At 42.2% G+C, this 20,282-nt stretch overlaps 1 pseudogene; it reads left to right on the top strand.

The window, feature by feature from the left end:
- The first annotated feature begins 2,607 nt into the window (after positions 1–2,607).
- On the top strand, positions 2,608–3,148 carry LOC119515253 (annotated as a pseudogene).
- Positions 3,149–20,282: the final 17,134 nt, after the last annotated feature.

The raw sequence follows: 20,282 nt of genomic DNA, 5'->3' as shown, positions 1-20,282 counted from the left end.
CGCATCCTCCCTGTTTTCCTCTGGCTTCCTTGGTAGCTCCTCCTCAAGCCTTCTTTCTGTGTGTTTTTCTGCTTGTCCCTTAAATGGTGGAACTCTGACCTAGGCACCCCCCCAACCCCCCTCCTCATAACTCTCTCCCCCCTGTGGGTTCCCATCCATACTCAGGGCTCCCATGCCCGCTAAGGGGATAATCCCCAAGTCCTTGTTCCCAGCCCATGTGTCCAGCTGCCTGTTAGGCCTCTTAGTGTGTGTGTCTTGTAGCTGCTTCAAGCTGGGTGTGACCAAACCCAAACCCATTCCCTTATCCTAACCCTACACCTAATCCAGTGTTCTTTAAATTCCTATCAGTCTAGTGATACAAGCCAGTAACTAGGAGTGATCTAATTGGTAACCAAGACCTGTCCCTTCTATGTTTTAAAAATCCTCCACACCCCTCCTTACACTACCACTCCTCTGGTCTGGGCCCCACTTCCCTACCAGGATTTCCACAGCAGCGAGCTATCTCCCTGTCTCCCTGCAGCCTGGTCCCTCTTCTAATCCATTCATCCCACTGCAGCTGGGGTGAGCTTTCTCCTCTTGAAACCCTTCACTGCCTTCCATTGGTTTTAGGTTGAAGTTTAGACTTCTTAATTAGGTGGACACACTAGGTTTGACATGCCTACAAGATGTCTACCTGGTGTCATCCAGTCCAGAGGAGTGGTCTGGGTTAGACAGAAATTTGATAAGTGATCAGGGTGTAGATGGATCTTCTCTATTACAGGGATGAAACTGGGTGAGATCATCTAAGAAGAGTCAGGTCCAAAGACCAGTCATCCATTCTCGACTTGGGAATCCACTTCTCTACAGGTGGGGCCATGCCCTTCCTCCCTTCATCGAGGCAACCTTCCCTTCCCTCCAGCCTCAGACAAAGGTCTGGATAGAGTTTGTCCCCCTGACAGCAGCAAATTAGCTGTTAACTCCTCCCCATTGGGGAAAAGGGGCCAGAATCCTAGGGGCCTGGGTGTCCTTCCTGTGAGAAGGAATGGCATGGCATCCTTACCTTTCTGGTCTCTTAGGGAATGAAGCAGAGAGAAACAAAACATTCTATATTTGATTATTTGAGTCAGGCTGTTGAGGTGGAAAGCCCCCAGAGAATGGGCCTGTGGCCTGGCCATGACATAGTAACTCAAAAGCTATCACCTCCCCCTATTTACCAAGGGGCATGGCCAGTTCCAAAGTCAACCCCAATGCAGGGCACTCTAAAATGGAATAAAACTGTACTGTCACTTCCCTTAATGAAACTTATGCAGATATTTAGGGTGAAAGGTAGGTGCCGTGTAAATTTTTATCTCAGTTTGACAGAGGCAATTGAAGTTTTTATTCCTGCAGCATAGATGGGTTCTCTGGTCTTATCCACGTGGTGGCCAGTTCTCTTAGATTCAGAGAGCCTTGGAGGCACTCTAAATCACTGCTTCACAAACCTGGCTGCACATTAGAATCACTTGAGAAACTTTTAAAGCTCCCATTGCCCAGGGAGCACCCCAGACCAATTAGAATCTCTGTGGGTGGGACCCAGGCATCAGGAGTTTTAAAAACTCCCCATGTGATTCTAATGTGAAGCCAAGGTTGAGAAACTGGTTGAAACTCCACCGGATGAGTCCACCCCGTCTCAGACACCCCCAGGGGTGTGGGCCTCAGGGTGTCCTAAGGTGACCCTTCTGCTGTTATCCTCAGAAAATCCTCCCATTGAGCTGAGTGATGTATGCCACCTGCTCACTTGCACCTGTCCTCATTCTGTCTTCTGGTGCCTCGTAGACTGAGTCTGATTCCTTTTTTGCATGACAGGTATCCCTAGTGGCTTTTCAGGTGTCCCTCCCCTCACCACCCAGCCTCCTCCTTCCAAGCTTCCCATCTTACTCTTTTTAATCTTCTGCACGAGAAATTACTTCCAAGCTTTTCCCTCTGCTGAACAATGTCTGGACACACACGGCTTATCCTTTTTGGGGGTTCCCTTTCATTGCCTGTGAATATGGATTCATGTTAGAGGGGGTGTGGGTGTTCATGAGGTCCTAGAGGAACAGTAGACCCCCAAGTAACCATCTTGTCCTTACTAGCTCCTGCTCAGGAGGCAGCTTCTTCCTCCTGATAGTCCTGAGGGTCCCTCTGCTCCCTGCTTACCCGAAACCCCTCTCGAAGGATCCAAGGAGGAGCCTTGTGGATAATAAAGCCACCATTTCCCATGGACTCTGGTTACCGGAGAACATCCCAGGAACCTGGGGAGCCATGGTCAGTGGCTTCCTGGAGGTGAAATTGTTTAGCTTTTTATTTTGACATAATTTTGTATCTACAGGAAAGTTGTAAGAATGGTACAAAGAATAGCCTACATCACCCACCCCCCAGTCCCTCAAATGTTAACATTTTACCATACTTATTTTTTTGTTCTCTCTCTCTTTCTATACACATATACATACACACATTTTTCCTGAATCATTTGAAAGTTGTAGACATGATGCCCCTTTATCTTCAAATAGCATTAAGAGCATACTGTTAGGCTGCTGCTGCCTGAGGAGCGAGGTTGGGGAGCGGCCACAGCTCTCAGAGCTTTGCCTCCTGCAGCCTGCCACAGGAATGACCGTGGATGGAAGCGAGCTGGTACAGAAAGCCACACTTGCCAAGCAGGCTGAGCTCTGTGATGCGGCTGCAGCCACGAAGGCAGTCCCAGAACAGGAGCACAAACTCACCAATGAAGAGAAAACTCTGTCACCTACAGGAATGTGGTAGGTGCCCGCCACTCTTCCTGGCGTGTCATCTCCAACATTGAACTGAAAACCAAGAGGAATGAGAAGCAGCAGCAGATGGCCAAAGGGTACCAGGAGAAGCTAGAGGCAGAACTGCAGGGCATCTGCAATGATATGCTGGGGCTGTTGGACAAATATCTTATTCCCAATGCTGCACAACCAGAAAGTAAGGTGTTCTACTTGAAAATGAAAGGAGATGATCTTAGATCCTTTTTGAAGTGGCATCTGGAGACAGTAAACAAACTTCTGTGCCGAACTCCCAGCAGGCTTACCAGGAAGCATTTGAAATTAGTAAGAAAGAAATGCAGCCTATACACCCAATTTGACCTGGCCTGGCACTTAATTTCTCAGTCGTTTACTATGAGATTTAAATTCTCCCAAAAAGGCCTGCACCCTGGTAAAAATGGCATTCAATGAGGTGATTGCTGAATTGGATACACTGAATGCAGAATCTTGTAACGACAGCACCTTGATTGTGCAGTTAATTTGGGACAGTCTGACTCTGTGGACGTCAGAAAACCAGGGAGTCAAAGGAGATGCTGGGGAGGGAAAATACTAAAGTTCCTCTCTTGCCTCATGATCTATTCAGTGTCACTCTGTACCCTCCACATATATCCCTTTGTGCAATTAAAAAAAAAAAAAGGAATCATACGTCTTACGATTTTTCACAGCCTCAGCCTATCAAAAATGGTCCATGGGATAATCTGCTGGTATTTGTAGCCAAAACTCAGATTGGTCACATAAATGCCATGACATTCTGATGATTAACATTGTCAAAATTCCCATGCCTTTAACTTTTTAAAAAACCTGAACACTGTGATTATGGGGTTTTGTAATTTAGCAGAACTCTTACTGGCAGAAAAAATAGACCTGAATTACATGTAACTTTTGGAAAGTTTAATCTGATGTCAGAATAGTCACCAAAATTCAATTTCATTGTAAAGTTTTACAAAATGTTACAGAGATTGTATGGTGATGCTGGGACTTGGAGTAAGACAACTAGCATTTGGCCTTCTAGCTGAATAGTAACTCTCAGTGGTTCTGCCTGTTGCTCAGGGGTTATAGACACTTGACCAGTTTGGGCTGTTGCCACTCAAAAGCTCATGACTGCAGATGTCCACAATTTCTTCCTCTGAGGAATCTTGAAGCCCAAAATTGACATTCTTTGTGGCAGATAGCTGGAGTATGACACCACAAATAGGTCCGGTGCCCATAAAACACACGTAATGAAACCCCCTTTCCTACAGCAATATGTTACCAATTTGCAGCTTGTGCTTCAGAAGTGGAATCTGTTTTCCTTCTAATCACCAAGCTAAAGAAAAAGAAAGCTGTGTGTCTTAAGAATGGCCTTGTCTGTTTACTGGATAGTACTTTAAAAATGTTCTACAGAGATTAGATCACATTTCCCTTGAGGAATACTTAATTCTTTTGGACTTTCCGTAGCTTGAGGCTTTAAAATTTTGAAATCTCAACATTCTTTCTCACTGTCCTTTATGAATGTCACCTTGCAGGGGGTGAGAGAAGTCAGCGAGCACCTGGATGAGCAGGCCTTGCTGCAGACTGGCAAAGAGTGGCAAAGAGCTGCCAGTGCCATAGCTCTGTCTTCCTCCAGTTCTCACCACAGTTGTTGATATTCAATCATACCAAGATCTGAATAAAGAAAGTATTTGTAAATATCCACGATTTCTTCCTATAATGCAGCCAGCCCTGATAATGCTTGTTAGTACCTGTCACCAGATCCCCCAAATATACTCATCCAGCTAAGTTCTCAGAAACGTTTAAATGAGACCCTATCATGCAGGGATGTTTCGTGAACACGGCAGTGGAAAGAATCAGGAGTAGCCAGGCCTGTCAGTCCCACAGTATCAGCTCTCTACCTTTTTACATTCCATGTAGCTGTAGAGTACATCTGCTGAAGTGAGAAAAGAAAAATTCACGAACTAATTCAAAACAAACCAAAAACAGAAAAAAAAAAATCCCTCCTTTCTAGCCGAACAAAAACGTGCAGGTAATACTCACTTGATAAACACAGTAGTGAATATGGAACTGAGCCTGTCTGTATATCTGGTAGTTCTTTCTTTGTTTTCCCTTACCAGTATTCTGCCTAACATTTGTTTCTGTGATGGTTATATTGCCAAGTAAGCAACCATGGTTGTGAAAATCGTATAGCAAAAAAAAAAAAAAAAGAAAGAAAGAAAGAAAGAAAAATCCCTGGTTATTGACATACTAGATTTATATATATCTTTTAAACAGTTCTAGTTTCACCATACACGGAATAATTGGGAAAAGTATAAAAATTCAAAAGTGAAATAAAAAATGTTATCAGTTAAAAAAATCATACCGTTAGGCATCTGTATTCAAATTTCACCAGTTATCCCAATAAAGTCCTTTATAGCAAAAGTATAGTGTATTTTGGCAGTGAATTTGAGAGACCTTGCAATGGCTTTGAGAACAGAGAAATACTGTGGGGACCCAGGGCCCGGGCCCCTTCCCCTCCATAGTGATTTCACGTAGCCAGCTGCTTGATCTGGACAGTCATTAGAAGTCATTTAGATGATGGCTAATGTCATGGGTCTTTCCCAAAATCCCAGGTAAGGGCTAAGAATTGTTAAAGCAGTTATTTCCAAGAGATAAGTGCAGATGAATAGAGACGGCTAAATAGTTTAAAATTCCTTTCTGTATCTATCTAGACTGGTGCGAACAATGTGAACTTGAGGATTTAGTACAGTTGTAAATAATCCTCTTAAATGGAAGACACCCTCGGGGGCTTTTACTCATTTCTGTGTTCAAGATTCAAATTTTCCCTTCTCTATTAAATTGTGAACCCTTTTCAATGTAAAAATTGGTGCTAATCTAAAGGTGTTTTATAGAGTTTACTGCTTTACAGCATTGTAATGTCATGTGTCAGGTAGACAAAGATTAAAATATTTCTGAATACCTTGTGATTCTGATAAATGAAATGCTTTTAGACAGCATTTTTATCTAGAGATGATAGTCTTTGGGCATAAGGTGCACACTTGCACAAGGGCTTGGGGAAAATGTGTAATATAGGTGAGAGAATGTATCTTTACTGGAACTCTCACACAGGCTGCCTTTAACTGTACCCCTATCACAAGCCACATTTTCGTTAAACTTTTAATTAGACCAGAAGGGCAGAAAACTTTCTGTAAAAGATCAGATAGTAAATATTTTAGATTGGCAGGTCTCTGCTGCATCTATCCAACTCTGTCATTGTAGCGAAGAAATCAACACAGACATGGCTGTATTCCAGTAAAACTTTATTTATGAAAACAGGCACCCTAAGTTTACCAACACCTGAACTATACTATAGTCTCATAAAGCATGCCTTTATTATTGGTAAAAGTTTTGATAAAGTGAGGTGTGACGGTTTTTAAAATGCAAATGTTCAATGCAAATTTGTATAAATAAAGTGCACTGCTTTGTGGGGGGAAAAATGTCATTTAGACCTCCCCAGGGGGTCTATTGTAAACAAAGCATTGAACCTCCTTTCCCCAATCACTTTTGTTAACACCGTTGTTAACACATTTCTACACCCTTGTTGAAAAGAACATTGTACCTAAAAGAGAATAAGGCTCACAGGATTGTGGAGGAGAAAAGAATTTATCTACGATCTTGCAAGAACGGCGCACAGCCAAAAAACGTGGCAGGCGCACCAAACAATAGAACATAGCAATATTTATACCCTAATGTGCAAGTCCCTCCCGTTTCTCCGTTGGCTGGATACTCCAGAGGGTACAGCCTATCCGAGAGAGCTAACTAGCCCACCTTTGGAATTTTAAATTGTACAGCCTATCTGAGAGAGCTCATCCAGTTTAAATTTCCCACCAAAAGTTCCCACCTTTGATTATACCGCACAATCCTTTGCATTTCAGTGACTGGTTATTGCTTGTTTTTTTCCCTACTCCACATTGCCTTTATGTGAAAGCTAAACTTAACCCTTTCTTACACCTGTGCCACAAGACACTGCCAAAACAGTTCTCTCACCTTCCTCATCCTAACCCTTACAGACCACTCCCTGGTACCCCGTTTTTGCTGAGCGCCAACTTCCTTCTTTACCAGCCAGCTGCCACTGTGAACTGTATCTCCTGTAAGTCAGTCCTATCAAACTCATGTCTAACTCCGTGCCTGGCATGTTCTTCGGTCTTGGGGCTAAGCTGGGTTGGAACAAATACCCTTACTCCATCCCTCATCTGATGGAAACGCTCTGCATGGCAGCTGTTCCAGAGACCGTGGTAAAATATGGTGCCCAGCACAGGGAGACAGTGCTATCATTGCCTGGCAGAGGACAGTAGAGCGTCATGAGTGAGGCACAGGACTTTGAGGTAAGACAACTAGGTTGGAATCCTGATCCAGCATACACTAGCTTTCTGCTGTTGAACAAAACACTCAACCCCTCAGCTTCCTCATCCTTAAAAAGGGGATAATTGAGAAAATGTGTGAAACACTTATCCAGAACCTAACATACAGTAAAATCACTCCTTTGGTCCTGAGACAGGGTTAGAATTAGGGCAGTGGCTGGCTGATGAACAAAGGGCAAATTCCAAGAAGCAGTCAGGTTGCAAAGAGAAAGGTATCTCTGAGAAGAACAGCAGTAAATAGCACCTGGGGTCAACAGACCTGCCTGAGTGAGTTATCTAAGATAAGGAGGAAGAAGAGGGTAGTAAAATAGTTAATAAAAATTACAAAAGGAACAGAGAACTTTAAAAGCAAACCCTTCCCACCTCTTGCCTCTCTTTTCTGTGAGAGGGCCTACATGCCCTCCTTGCCTGTGTACTTAATAAACTTTCTACCTGGCTGCTCCTTCTGTGCTGTGCCCTTGATTCTTTCTTGGGGCGTGGCCAGGAACCTAGGAATTCAAGGCCAGCAACAGTCTGAGAAGTGAATTTCTAGGAGATGTCAGGGAAGAGCTGGTGCCAATATTCCAGTGATGGCAGGAGCAGGGCTAGACTTTGAGGCTGGGGTCAGAGAAGGACGGGAAGGCTTGGGAATGAAGGGGATGGGAACCGAAGTTACAACTGTAGCTGAATTTACTTACCTTGGGCACCTCAGAGGCAAATTGGAACTAAAATACACACGGGAACATTGATTGAGCCTTTCATGGCATTGTTTGAATTCCCACTTGATGCTGGAATAGCCATCCTTAACTAAGCCATGAAGGAGGAATGGTTTGGTCTCGTTCTTTTCCATTTTGGTTGGAAGAGTGCAGCATTCAAATCTTGACTCCATTACTCACTGGCTGTGTGACCTTGTGACTTTGGCAAGTTATCTAACCTCTCTGTGCTTCAGTTTCTTCATCTGGAAAATGGGGATAATAATAGTACCCTCCCCCTGGGATCATTGTGAGAGTTAAATGAATAAATGCTTAGACGAGTTTCTGGCACATAGTAAGTTCTCATAAACATTAGCTATTATCATTTCAGTTTTTTTTCTCTTTTCCTTCCTGATCTGTTTGCTTTGCCTTCTCATATTACTCTTGAGGTGGTCCTGTTGTTGGGGGGCGATTACTCTTGGGTCTGGACTCCCCTACGCCTGAACACACCTGTGGCACAAATGGCTGCTCACACTGCGTTTTCTAGAGCCGCCAGTCAATCTTGTGGCATTTCCATCTGACCAATGGCTCTCCATCTGCTATTTCTTTCAAACATACCAGAGAGCAAGGAAGCTATCAAAGAACATAGGGCTGTGTCAGAATGACACAGAGGCAATAAGAGGTTCCCAAAGATGGGCCATTTTGAATATCAGTAAGCAAATAACTGCAATGGATTCAAACATTTCAAATATTTTTAAGTATGTGAATTCATGATGATACTTAACCTCGGTTGATTACCATTAGAGGATGCTATTCCTAAAACTAGTAAATATGAAGGGAAAGAATCAAGCATTTATCCTGTCCTTTCTAAAGAAGTTGTACTGTTGGTATTAAATGCCTGTTGTATAAAGATGAACCAACTAGCAACTAGAAATCTAGGTTGTAATTTTTTTAAATTGTTAAATACAGTGAAAGAATTAAGAGTGAGGAAACAGACCCACACAAATGGTCACTTGATTTATGACAAAGGTGATAGTGCAGTGTGTAAAGGGAGGTCTTTTCATTAAATGTGCAGGGTCAATTGGATATCCATATGGGAAAAAGTGAATCTTGACCCCTACTCTCCCCACCTCTCCAATTCCAAATGGATTGTAGATTTAAAAGGTAAAACAAAGCTTTTGAAGAAAACATGGGAAAACACCTCCATAACCTTGGACTAGGCAAAGGTTTCTTGAACAGGACAAAAAAAAAGGGCTAACTCTAATTAAAAATGGCAATGTTAGACTATAAAGGTTTCTGTGTTTTGAGGGATACAATGATAGTAAAACTTGATTCTTATCCTAATAAATGTTATCATTTGGTTTAAATTAAATCAATTTTTTTTTTCTTAAGAGCTTTTAAAACTATTAAGTCTCCCTGGGTGGTGGGCTGTATTTTAGTAGCTCTGCTATTATCTGGCCGATTGTCCCCAGAGAGCATGTCTCCCTGCTGAATAACAGTTATTTCTCCTTTGCCTTGCCTAGATCAGCTTCTGTTTGGAGACGTAGGTGTTTTTTATAGTTGGGGAATGGGAATGGGGTGGGAGAGGGGGAAAACAGGCCTTGTCTTCATCACTGATGGCTGATTTCTATTGTCAAGGTGGTAGGGTTTTTTTTGTTTTTTTTTTAATCTTCATTTTATTGAGATATATTCACATACCACGCAGTCATACAAAACAAATTGTACTTTCGATTGTTTACAGTACCATTACATAGTTGTACATTCATCACCTAAATCAATCCCTGACACCTTCATTAGCACACACACAAAAATAACAAGAATAATAATTAGAGTGAAAAAGAGCAATTGAAGTAAAAAAGAACACTGGGTACCTTTGTCTGTTTGTTTCCTTCCCCTATTTTTCTACTCCTCCATCCATAAACTAGACAAAGTGGAGTGTGGTCCTTATGGCTTTCCCAATCCCATTGTCACGGTGGTAGGGTTTTGAAATTGTTCATCAGTGATGATTAGGATTCTGTTGGGATTCTGAGAGGAGGAGAGGGGTGGCAGTATCTGAGAACATAGCCAGAAGGCATTTGGGAAATGGAAAAGTTGCTGTACAGACCCTCAGCCTAATCATTCACTGGGCCCAGAGGTGTTTCTTCTTCTCTTCCTCCCTTCCGACCTCCTCCAAGGTAGTTTGGTTCAAAAGATGGGCAATGAAGCCAAATGGGCAGGTAACAAAGAAAAGTTTTATTTTGAGAGAAGCTTCAGGATGGCCCCCCGCCGGCAGAAAGGCTGCTTGGAGGGGAAAGTGCGCAGTTGGGTGGTGGGATTTCTTTTTATGGGGCCTTTTGTCAGTCAGGAGGTTACACTGTGTAAGGTATGTGAACTTGGCCAATAGGGTGTTACACATAGTTTATCCTGTAACTTTGGCAGTGTTTGGTTTGTGCATTTGAACAGGAGAGGTGAGGGAGGAAATAAATTTGTAAGGGAAAGGGAGGGTGGGGCAGTGACAGGTGACAATAAAGTGGCACGAAAATGGGGAAAGGGAGTGGGCAGCAATGTGAGGCATGGTCTGATCTGCAGCCTGGTTTTGCAAAACAGGCAAATAGGGGAGGGACCCAGGGCCCAGACCTAACACGTCCATTTTTCTTTCTGTCTTTCCTTTGTACTGTGGGCTAGGGATGAGGAGCCTTGGGTCTCAAAAGTTGACATTAGAGCAGAAATCAATGAAATAGAGAATAGAAAAAAGATAGAACCAACAAAACCAAAAATTGGTTCTTTGAAAAGTTCAACAAATCTGTAGCTAGACTGACCAAGAAAAAAAAAGACTCAAATTGCTAGAATCAGGAATGAAAGAGGGTCATCACTGTTTCACTACCAACACTACAGAAATTGGGGCATGCTATCAACAGCTTGATGGTAACAAGTTAACTTAGATGAAATGGACAAATTCCTAAGAAGACACAAACCTACTGAAACTCACTCCATAAGAAATAGAAAATCTGAATAGACAAGTAAAGAGAATAAATAGTTAAAATACTGTTGTACTTTCCTTGACTGCTGAAGTAAATACTGTGCCATGGGTTGACTTATACAATGGGAATTTATTAGCTCACGGTTTTGAAGCTAGGAAAAAGTGTGAAGACTGGCATTCTGGGGTTGCTGCTGGTGATCCTTGGTTCTGGGCTTCTCTGTCACATGGTAATATACACGGAAGCTTCTCCTGAACTCTCCCTTCTCTTCCTGGTTCCACTGACCTGCAGCTGCCTGCTTTCTGTGGCTTTCTCTCTGTCCGAATTTCATTCTGTTTAGAAAGGACTCTATAATGGGATTAAGACCCATCCTGATTGCGTTGGGCCACACCTTAACTGAAGTAACTTCACCAAAAGGTCCTACCCACTATGAGTTCACACCCACAGGAATGGACTAAGTTTAAGAATATGTTTTTCTGCTTTACAGAAACTACCACAAATACCTACCTCAGCCCCAAAGCCTAGGCCCAGATGTATTCCAGTGAAATTCTACCAAATATTTAAAGAATTAACAACAAATCTTCACAAACAGCTCCAAAAAATAGGAGAGAACATTTCCCAATTTATTCATGAGGCCGATATTACTCTGATACCAAAATCAGACAAAGACATTCACAAGACAAGAAAGCTATAGACCAATATTTCCCACGAATATAGACACAAAAATCTCCAACAAAATAGTAGTAAACCAATTCCAGCAGTATTAAAAAGGATTATACAACATAACCAATTGGGATTTATCCAATAAAATACTAGCAAACCAATTCCAGCAGTATATAAAAAGGATTACACAACATAACCAATTGGGATTTATCCTAGCAATATAAGGTTAATTTAACATCTGGAAATCTATTATTATAATAAACTATATTAATAGACTAAATGGCAAAAACTATATGATTATCTCAATTGATGAAGAAGAAAATTGAGAAAATCCAACACCCTTTCATGATAAAAACACTCAACAAACTAAGAATAGAAGGGAAATTCCTCAGCCTGATAAAGGCCATTTACAAAAAACTCACAGCTAACTTCATTTCCCCCTAGGATCAGGAACAAGACTAGGATATCCACTCTTCACCACTTCTAGTCAGCATGTACTTGAGACTCTAACCAGAGCAGTTAAGCAAGAACAAGAAAGAAAAGGCATCTGGAGTAAAAAAGGAAGAAGTAGAACTCTATTTGCAGATGACATGATCATGTATTTAGAAAACCCACATTTATGGAGAGTTGATTTTCAGCAAGAGTATCAAGACTATTCAATGGGGAAAGAATAGTCTTCAAACTATGGTGCTGGGACAACCAGATAGCCATATTCAAAAGAATGAAGTTGGAGTCTTTCCTTATGCCACAAACAAAAATTAACTCAAAACGGAAGAAAGACCTAAATGTAAGAGCTAGAACTATAAAACTCCTATAAGGAAACATAGGAGTAAATCTTTGTGGACTTGGGCTAGGTAAAGCCTGAGATACAACACCAAAAGCACAGCAACAAATGAAAAATAGATAAATTGGACTTCATCACAATTTTAAAACTTTTATGCTTTAAAGGACATCATCAAGAAAGTGAAAAAGGCAACGCATAGAATAGGGGAAAATATTTCAATTTATACATTTGTTAAGGGACTTCTATCCAGAATAAAAAAAGAATGATTACAACTCAACAATATGGCAAATAACCCAATTTAAAAATGGATGAAGGATCTGAATAGACATTACTCTAATAAAGATATATAAACTGCCAATAAGCAAGTGTGATGTTCAACTTCATTAGTCATTAGGGAAATGCAAATCAAAGCCACAATAAGATGCCATTGCACACTCACTAGGATGGTTCTAATCAAGACAGTAACAAATGTTGGTGGGTTGTGGAGAAATTAGAACCCTTACACACTGCTGGTGGGAATGCAAAATGGTGCAGCCACTTTGGAAAATACTTGGGCAGTTCCTCAAAATGTTAAACATAGAATTACCACATGACCCAGCAATTCCACTTGAGTATAGATACATTCTCAAGAGAATTAAAAACACATGTTCTCAAAAAGCTTGTACACAAATGTTGCTAGCAGCATTATTGCCAAAAATTGAAAGCAACCCAAATATCCAACTAATGAATAGATAAATAAAATGTTATAAATAGATACAGTTGCCTACTATTTATCAATAAAAAGAAATGAAGTACTGATACATGCTATTGGATGAACCTTGAAAATATTGTGTTCAGTGAAAGGAATCTGTCACAAAAGACCGCATTTTATATGTTTCCCATTATCTGAAATGTCCAGAATATGCAAATTTATGGAGACAGAAAGTAGATTAGTAGTTACCTAGGTTTGGGGAGTTTGGGGGGCAGGAATAGGAGAGTGACTGCTAATAGGTATGGGGTTTCTTTCTGGGGTGATTAAAATATCCTGAAATTAGTGGTGATGGTTGCACAGCTCCATGAACATACTAAAAACAATTGAATTGTATACTTTAAAAGGGTGAATTTTTGGTATGTGAATTACATCTAATAAAAGCTGCAGAGAAAAAAACAAGAGTGAGTCACCACTATGGGCATCTGGAACTGAACCCCACTAATTCCCCTAGTGATCTCTGAGAGACTGTGTACAATATGGTCTACCGAAACTTTCTGTGGTGAGGGCATGCTCTATACCTGGGCTTTCCTGTATGGTAGCCACCAGCCAGTGTGACTCTTAAGCATTTGAAATGTGGCTAATGTGATCAAAGAACTGAATTTTTAATTTTACTTAATTTTAATTAAAATTTAAGTAGTCCTGCTTCACCCTAAGTATAAGGAAGTGGGATATTTATCTACCAGCTCCATTCACTGGTTGAGGGATGGTCCTCAGGGCATTGATTCCTTAGCACTTCCAACCTGCTCCCAGCAGGTCAGAGACAGCCCCAAGACCGAGTCACAGGCCCTTGTAATAAGACGCTGCTAGTGTCCAGTATATGGGTCGGGAACGGACAGCGCCTGCCTGTGTTTTTCAATATGGCAGCCACTAGCCACATGTGGTTATTGAACACTTGAAATGTGACTGGTCCAAAGAACTGAGATGTGCTGTGACTGTGAAATACATAATAGATTTTGAAGACTTAGTACACAAAAGAAGGAAAAAGATCCCATTTAACATGTAATATTGATTACATGTTAAAATGATAATATTTGGATGTAATGTGTTCAATAAAATATATTAAAATTAAATTCACTGGTTTCTTTTTGTAACATGATTACTAAAAAATTTAAAATGACATCTGTACCTCCCATTTGTGGCTTGCATTATATTTCTAGTTGTCAGTGTGTGCTACACCCTTAACGACAGCACTAGAAAGTTAGGCCTTAGGTTAAAACCCAGCATATAAGAAATGGAATCAGGATTTAGGCTGATGCATGTCAGACCATGTTCTGGACTGCTGTACATACAGGGCACCAAGGAAGCACTTTCTTGGCTTTCTGCCATTGTTTTTCATTGAAGAAGCATCCCCCACAGGCTTCTAGGTTCTGAGAACCTGAACCACTTGCAGCAGCTTTTATGGCCTTACAAGGAGGAGGCAGGCAGTGACTCATCTTCAGCTCTAGCTGAAGGCAGCTAGTTGTTGGGTGGGCTGCCGAACCGTACATCCTCCACGGTCGTGCCGGTGTCTCTCTCCAGTGGGGCAGGCTACTCTATACAGAGCAGAAAAGGTGCCTATGATCTGGTGATGTGAGCTTACTTGACCCTGGACATGTTGGCCACACAGGTCTGTTCAGCCATTGGCAATAGCCAGGTTGGCGAAATTCATTTCTGGTGTCTTCTCACATCCACACCCATTTGTCAGTACCTCCTATACAGTCCTCAGGGTCCTGAAATTTCCATGGGCTTCCTACCCAAATGTGGGAACCTTCTAAACATGTTGCAGGTTTCTGAGCAGCTTTTGGACTGCTTTCTCCACCCCTTTCCCACCAAAATTTACTTAGGTTGACCTCATACTTTATCCCTCACCCAGGGACTCTCTTTGGAGTAAAAGTTGGTGCTATTCATAATTACACTAGAGTGACATTGAGTGTTAAATTGGGATGCAGGATCACCCTCCCAATGATGTTCCTGATTCTGCTGCAAACTGCTCTCATTAGAAAGGGTGGGGAGATAGATGAATTGGTATTGCTGTATTAAGAGTTAGTAATAGCCAAATATGTTATATATCCTGGGGGTTGTGGGATATTTTAATATACCATGTTCCAATATTTCCCAGGGTCTTTTTGGTCTGTTCCACTGGTGGTTGATAGATGTGTACATGATCATGCTCTCCGGTCAAAGAATTTTGAGCAACTTTGGCATAAGCCAAGTTATGCAATTTGTTTTACTGTAGAACTTCACTGAATTTTCCAAACAGGATCTAGGAAAGAGTTTCTCAGGTGTGTTTGATCCTGGAAAACCCCTTTGTCTGAGAGGTGGGGCTTGCAGGGGATAATCTCTCAGGACTGATGTGCTGTGGACTCCACTTTGGGAATGGTCTTTTTAATCCAAAAGGATAAATTTCTGGTCTGCCTTTAAAGGCTGGTGAAAGAGAGGCTTCAGTGCAAAAGTCCTCCTCATATCTCTTAGCCCCCACCTTCTCTTCCTTCAGACATCAGACCATGTACCAAGAAGCTGTGTGGGTCTGGGGTCCGGACATAACCCCTGGTGGGAAGGCTGATGGGAGGGAGAAAGAGAAGGATGGTGAAAGGAAGCAGGAAATAAACAGCAGGAGGAGAATGGAGGAATCATGAATCCCTGTACCAGTGGGACTCAATTGACATTATTTTACCCCTTTTAAGATCCTCAAGACTCTGAAATTTCTGTAACATGATAGAGAAGACAGGCTGGTTCATTTCAGCAAGAAATTAATGTTCTCACCAGGCCATGAAAATGAGGACAGGTATTTGTGTAAATTGCTCACTATTTGGCCATATATTAAATGTAAAAGTATTAGGGATGTTTGCACTTTCGTATCATGTTTTCCTCAGTGTGTTTTAAAAGATTGAATAATTAATTTACCCTCAAGACACTGAGGCAAGCAGTTATTACTAAATCCTACTTTATAGAAATTAGTATTAAAAAGTAGCTTCTGTTCTCTTTCTGCACCCTTACTTTGGTGGTGGGTAGGGGGTGCTGTTGAGCTAAAGTCCTTCCAGATGTTCTTCAGTTTGCAGATTCCACAATCTATCCGTGATGAGAAAAGGCAAGAGGCTGAGTGACACGGCCAGGATAGGATGAGCTTAGAATTCAGTTTCTCAGACTAGAGTCTTCTAATTAAATAGTGCTAGTTGTTGAAGAGGGTAATTGTCTGATCAGTGAGACATTTATGGCTCTCAAATTATTTTCTGAAATTGATGGTTTATCAATAATAAATATAAGACAATGGGAAGCATCATAAGCTGTGATCAAGTGAATGTTGGTTCTAACCCTGGTTTTGCCATGAACCGTTTTTTTTAAAATATGTTATTTATTATGGTGGTTAATTTTTTGTGTCAACTTGGCTAGGTAATCATGTCTAATTGCTTGGTCAAACACAGGCCTGCTTGTTACTGTGAATATATTTCATAGATAGGATTTGCACCTACCATCAGTTGATTTCATCTACAATCAACAGAGGAAATTACCCTTGGCAATGTGGGGAGTCTCCTCATCCAATCAGTTGGAGGTCTTAAAAGTCAGAACTGAGGGTTTCGGAAGGATTTATGCCTCAACGTCAACATTGGTTCTTGCCAGAATTTCCAGCCACCCTGCTTCCCCTGGAGAATTTGGACTAAGGACTCCAACCTCACCTTTATCAGAGTGTCCAGCTTGCAGCCTGTCCTTTGGGAGTTTAGATCTGCCAGCCCCCATGGCAGCATGAGCCAATTCCTTATAATAAATATATATGTACATATACATACACATTCATATACACACACAAACATATCCTGTTCTGTTTCTGTTGAGAATCCTGACTAATATACTTGTCCTTTCTGGGTTTGGTTTCCAGAGTGAAATACTGCATAAAATTTATCAGTTAGGATTACATTTAGGTATATATGAAAGAAAAGCCAAAATAACAGTGGCTTACACAAGATAGAATTTTATTTCTGTTAGGTAAAAGAAGGTCAGATTGGTATAGTGGTACCACAAAGTCATCAGGAGCCCAGGCTCCTTCCAGTTTTGGGTTCTGCCATCCCAATGGTGCAGGCTTTTACAAATTTATTTTAATTTTTTTATTAGAGAAGTTGTAGGTTTACAGAAAAATGCTGATCCCATATACCTCTCCCCACCCCCCGCCGCCCTTTGCCCCCACAATTTTCCCCATCATTAATCCTTCAGTCTTTGCTTCTGTGTTCCAAGATGACTGTGGAAGCACCAATCACCTCCTCTCCATTCCAGGCAGCAGGAGGAGGAAGGAGGCAGAAGGGTGTGCAGATTTCCTTTTTAGAGTTCCAGAAGTCCTGTGTACCATGTGTGCAGATAATCTCTTGGCCAGAATTCAGCCGTATGACCAGACTTAAAGCAAGGATCAAGGGGTGGGACACTAAAGTAGCCTCTATTCTGGCCAGCAATATGCTGAAATAAAAATTGGAATTCTGTTACTAAGGAAAAGGGAGTGAATGACTTTGGGGAGGAAGCGAGCATCCTTTATCACACTGATAAACCACTTTGAGGAGACTGTGATGTGAAAGCACAAATAGCACACACAGTAGGGACTTGATAAATGCTAAGGACATGTTTCATCATTTAATGGACAGCATGAGATTCCAATCTTCTTTAAGGTTGCTTTCATCAGGAGAACAAATCTTTGTGGCCATATTATGGCCTTTATTACCTTTTCTTCAAAAAAAAGTGTGTGCGAGAGAGAGGGAGGGAACAAGTGAGTGTAACTGCAAGAGGCATACTCTGACTTCCCAGTTGCCTTCAGAAGGGTACATGTAGCTTGTCGCCCAGGTTTTGTTCCTGGAAATCCACAGCAGGATTCAACTGATGTTTCAACTTTGATTTGAGTCCTTTTAGAAACCATTAGAAATAGCCAACAGTGAGCATCTAACGTCTTTTCTGCTGCGAGTACCTTTGCTAAGCATCATTGTTACTTAAAAAAAAAAAAATGAGGTTCCTGGACTTGTGTATTAAATATGACCATAACTGAAAGACTGAAGTCATCCTTCAACTCTCAAGACAAAAGTCCCGAGTTGAGGTAGCCAAGAGTTGAGTTCAATCCTAGCAAGAGGTAATTGTTAAACATCTTTCTGGTCTGTGTAGCCACGGAATGTGTGGCTTAACAATGAATACTTCCTCCAGCCAGTGGGCCCAAAAGGGGCTTACTTTGGAAATGGAGAATTAGGGAAAGGAATTGCCATAAACTTTTGTAGAATTGTGAATTTCTAACTTATATTTTAGTGGTCTTGGAAATAAATCAGGCAGCTCGGTGATACTCAGGTCACCTGAGCTCTCTTCTCTCAACTCTTCTGCCCACCTGAGCTCTCTTCTCTCAACTCTTCTGCCAGCCTTGGAGTGGCAGAAGCCCTGTGGAATGCCTGCGAGAACCTCTAAGCATAATTCTGGGGGGAAGAGAAATGGTTCCTGGGTGAGAGCAAGCCCTCTGGGTAGGCACAGGGATCCCAGAAGTAGGGTGGGAATTCGTCAGCAGGCCTAGGAAGTGGCATTCTGATAGAAAGATTGGGAAAACAAGGGTAAAAAGCAGGGGTATGCAAGGAAGCATTTAGGTTCTTGGATATATTTTCCAGTGACTATGGGAAAAGTGATAGTACATAGCTTTAATTGCCTTCCTCCTAGGGTTTGTTGAATATAGTCTCAAACTTCTACCCAAGCAATCTTTGTAAATCCATTTTAGTTATTCCAATGGTTACAGATAGGTCAGCTACAGGTAACAAACTCCTCTGGCTGATGCAAGCAGAAAGGGATTTCTATAGGGAATTAGGTGCTTAGAAGAACTGGAGAAGCAGATTCTAGCCTAGCTCCAGGAATGACTTACAAAGCAACAAGGTGGAGCTGCCTACCAAGAGAGCTGCCCACCTCTTGCACAGTCAGGGAGCTGCCACCTGTACCCCTGGCTCTGGAGACACACGCCCCTGCTGTGGAGACCAGGGAGCTACTGGGACAACACAGGCCAAAGCGAGGCCTGAGCCCTGCCTCTTAACCCCCGTGAAGTTAGGGCCTGGATGCTGGAGCCTCCATTAACCCTGCTGCAGAAAACCAAATCCCTCCACAATTGCGTTGACCAGTAGAAATGACAGAAGCTGTGGAAGCGGGACTTGATCTTACAGTGAAAGCTAGGTCACACGCAACCTGGGAAACTTTGTCATTAATCTTCATGGGAGGAGGCAAGAATGGAAGCAAACATGGTCAGGAAAGAGGCTGCTGCAGTGATCCAGGCAGGTGTGTGATGGTGGCTTGACCTGGGCTGGTTGTACTGGAAAGAGGCTCAGAATCCCTTGGGATAGATTTTAGAAGCAGCACCAGTGGTGCTTGCTGATGAATTGAATGTGGGGTGGTGAGGGAAAGAGGAATCAAGAATGAGTCCTAGGTTTAGCCTTGCCCAAGAGGTGGATGGGGTGAGATTGCTTTCTTGTGAGTCTCACTTAGTACAGGACAGAGGTTGTTACAGAGATGGGGAGAAGTTCAAGAAAATGGGACCATAATGGGCTGAAGGTTGTGGAGCATGATCCAGAGGGGAGAGGACCTTCGCCTCTTGCTTTCTCTCTCCTCACTTTGGAAATCAGAGCTCCTTATAGCAAAGTGTTTTTCATTTGGGTGTTCATCATGCTGGCCGGGTTGACTGTTCTGCTGCGTTTGTTTCTGTCATCTTTGTTTTGGCACTCTCTCCTATTCTGACATTTGGTGGGTGTGAACATAAGGTTTGCAGCAATAATTGTAGTTCTTAACCTGCCCACTGAATGGGATTTGAATGTCATTTGCATATTTTAAATTCCTCTGTGAAAATTATTTCCTGTTTACGCTGGAGTCTGAAAAAGTAGACTTGAAGACTTAAAAAGGAAGAATCAACTTAACAAATCCATTAGACAGATGCTTTAGGTTGGGTTTCCCTAGAAGCAGATCCTGAGACAAGGGTGTGAGTGCAAGTAGTTTATTTGGGAGGTGAGTGCAGTGGGTGGGGAGGTGAGACAGAGAAGGGGAGGAAGCCAGAAAAGTACGTGGGCAACTGGGGCTTAATCCTCCTGAGGACCCATCGGCGACTCTGGAGAGCATCCCTCACAGTGGTCAGCAGTTAAGGGTGAGGAAGGTCCTCCAACTTGCTTCTGTCATTGGCTGAGGGGATCTTCTGGGGGCATCACATCCTGAGCACCAGAGAATTCACAGACATCTTGGTGGCTGCACCCTCAGTGGGGGGAGGTCTAGGCTGGCTGTTTGCCGCCTTCTCCACATCCTCCAGCTTCCCAGGCAGGGTTCCCCTCAGGCTTACAGCTGC

Source organism: Choloepus didactylus, chromosome 19 (genome assembly GCF_015220235.1).
Source record: "Choloepus didactylus isolate mChoDid1 chromosome 19, mChoDid1.pri, whole genome shotgun sequence".
Taxonomy (NCBI): domain Eukaryota; kingdom Metazoa; phylum Chordata; class Mammalia; order Pilosa; family Megalonychidae; genus Choloepus; species Choloepus didactylus.
Note: the sequence above shows the minus strand (reverse complement) of the source record. Positions and strands in the feature narration are given on the sequence as shown.